Below are 3,405 nucleotides of genomic sequence, written 5' to 3'. Positions count from 1 at the left end.
TGTGTGCTTCTGCAGTTTTTGTGTTTAAATGAGCGATACGTTATCGCATAAGAATTTCTGCCTATAATGGGTGTATTTAAGCTTTTACCTGAGAAACCTGAAATGTTTTCTGGAATCTTTGGAGTTTCCTAGGAGTTTACATTCCTTGAAGAGAAAATAAATAGTACCAGGGAAGTTAGCACGAAATGAAGTTTTTCCAGTAAAACAAATCGGGAAATTATTCTGCTGGCTTCCTGAAGCAAACAACAAAGTTATTCTTTGTCCTTAAACTTGTACAAAGAAATCAGTTGGGCAGAAATTTGAACTTTACTTTAGCATTAATCACCGTGTCTTTTGTGGCACTTGAAGATAGATAATCCCAGCAGCCAAGAGTTTCATGTTGAAAAGTAAGGTTGCTTCATTAGCTAGCTTAGTAAGAAGGAGGATTCTGAAAGTCTGAATTATTTGAGATCTGCTGTAATAAAAATATATACTTCATTTATGCCAATCTTGTGAGTCTTAGTAAATGGCATTTACCCGAAAACCTAAAAACCTAATATTCATACTATTTGTTTCCTTGATCCAAGTTGCTTTTATCTTGCTACTGAAAGCATGGACACAGTCAATATAGTGGCCATGACTGATTAGGGCCCTGTACAACTATTTCACATATGATCCATGTAAAAAGAATTCCAACTGTACAGTTGTGGTTGCCATTTTGATTTTGATTTTTTTTTACACACACACTGACTCACCTGAATGGATAAAATCTTAGCCTGGAGGTGGGAGGGTACTTCCTGACCTATCTGGGAGACTATAGAAAATGGGATGTTAATCTTATTACTTAGGAGAAGTGGTTGGTCCAAGATTTGGGGACTTTTAGTGCTTTAGTAAGTGAAACAAGTGGTTTAAAGTTTGCACAGGAACAAGGTACCTATTTTGTCACTTAAAATCCCCTTCCCAGGAGTCCCAAAGTATGAGAAAATCTGAGGACTGCAAATGAAATATTGGGGTTTGCCCACTAAATTTTCTTTATAAAAAATTGTATCTAATCATACACGTACTATACAGTTCCTAAACCTTTTCAGTGTTTCTCAACTTCAGCAAGTTTAAGACATGTAGACATCTTAATTCTGGGAGTTTAAGTTTACACACAAACTTGCTGAAGTTGAGAGTCACTGCATTAGTCTTGTGTTCGACATACAGTACCTTTGATGCTTCATTATTTTGCAGTAGTTCAAACATTTTCAGAGAATATTAAGAGCCCAAAATGTTTTAGACGCTCAACTGTGAAAAAGCTGTGTTACAGAGATATCACTCTAACTCAGGGGTCTCCAACCTTGGCAACTTTAAACCTGATGGACTTCAACTCCCAGAATCCCCCAGCAAAGCTGGCTGGGGAGTTCTGGGAGTTGAAGTCCACCAGGCTTAAAGTTGCCAAGGTTGGAGATCCCTGCTCTAACTAGCAAAAAAAGGTATCAAGTTAAACTGTTCTGAAGCAAGATTTCAGCTGATCCATCTGTGAGGTGTGTTAAGAATAATAGCCACCCAAAAGAGGCTTTCTGTCAAGAAGACTGGTTGTGGAAAAAATACCCACAGCATGTTTTCACAATTCAAAGAAAAGTGCCTTATTCTTTTTCACCACTTCCCTCCCCCCCACCTTTTCCTCTTAAACATTTACTGGCCTGCTTGTTTGCGTTTCCCATATCATTTTGCTTCTAGGAAATCATTACACAACAAAGAACTGCTGAACTAAGTAAGATGGTTTGATTCTGTGACCTCTGTTCTCCTTAGTAAGCTAATAGGATTTCCTGCAGCTGTTAGCTTTGTCTGAGTTTTAAATGACTTCTTTCTTAAAAAAAAACAAGACATTGCACTTTTCTCTTCCTCTTATTATGTCTCCCATCCCTCATCTTTCAAGGGTGATTGGAAATTCATTGCTTATAATCTGAATTAATTAAATTGAAATTTAACTGCTAAGAGTAGCACTGGTTTCCAATGGTGGTTGATAGGTTTCTTGTTTTTATTAAGATTTCCAGTCCAAAATACTCATGAAATTTCTACTGAAACATACTGAATCAAGATCACGTGAAGTGTTGATACCACTTTATAATGCCTTGGTGAAGCCACACTTGGAATACCGCATTCAGTTTTGGTCGCCACGATGTAAAAAAGATGTGGAGACTCTAGAAAGAGTGCAGAGAAGAGCAACAAAGATGATTAGGAGACTGGAGGCTAAAACATATGAACAATGGTTGCAGGAACTGGATATGTCTAGTTTAATGAAAAGCAGGACCAGGGGTGACATGATAGCAGTGTTCCAATATCTCGGGCTGCCCCAAAGAAGAGGGAGTCAAACTATTCTCCAAAGCACCTGAGAGTAGAACAAAAAGCAATGGGTGGAAACTAATCAAGGAGAGTACCAGCTTAAAACTAAAGAAATTTCCTGACAGAACAATTAATCAGTGGAACAACTTTCCTCCAGAAGTTGTGAATGCTCCAACATTGGAAGTTTTTAAGTTAGCTAAGTTCTTAAGAAGATGTTGGATAACCATTTGCCTAAGCAGGGGATTGGACTAGAAGACCTCCAAGGTACCTTCCAACTCTTATTCTAAATTCTACATTGATCCAAATAGACTTGATACCCTAATTTACAACTCTGACAGATTAATGAAAACCAAACTACTTAGGGTTATAAGGGCTTATTTTCTGTTTGTCTTTGTAGTGGACATCTCAGTGGTGCAAAATTGATCCCAGTGGTGCAAAATTGAGCTAGGAGTAGCACAGAGTTAGGAGTTTGTCTTTGGTCTTTGCTAGAAAAGTGCACTTGGAAGTTTGTTTTCATCTGAGTTTAGAAACCACAATGATTTCTCATTGAAGAAATTCCTTCCTGGCTTCTGGGTTCTGTGACATTATGGGAATGGGCACCTACATTGTTATCTACTCCCAGAGAATGAATAAATTCACTACACAAATCAGATACAACTTCTACCTAGAAATTCACAACTTCTACCTAGAAATTCACTCTGCTGGCTAATAGAAAGCTATTTATGAAAGCACATTTTTCTGTAGAATGGATAAATTGCTATTTGTGGAATCTTGTATGTGCCTCAAATATGAATCCAGTTGGGTTCAGGGGTAAATGAACCCCAGGTAAATGACAGAATACCAATTTCTTAGCACAGGTAAATCATATCCGTCGAGTCAGTCTTTGCAATTTTGGAACCACATGAATACAAGACATGATCCTTCACTTCCATTTTCTTCCCCCTCCCACTTCTGCTATTTGGCTTCTACAGGGGAAAGTTTTCCTTCAAATAGCACTTGACTCCTGGTGACTTCACAGACACTTTCATTTAGTTGTCATGGCAGAAATACCTGTAGAAGCCAAATAGTTTTTGCCACAGGTTTATGATATGTAGCTCA

The sequence above is a fragment of the Ahaetulla prasina genome, chromosome 1, assembly GCF_028640845.1.
Source record: "Ahaetulla prasina isolate Xishuangbanna chromosome 1, ASM2864084v1, whole genome shotgun sequence".
Classification (NCBI taxonomy): domain Eukaryota; kingdom Metazoa; phylum Chordata; class Lepidosauria; order Squamata; family Colubridae; genus Ahaetulla; species Ahaetulla prasina.
Note: the sequence above shows the minus strand (reverse complement) of the source record.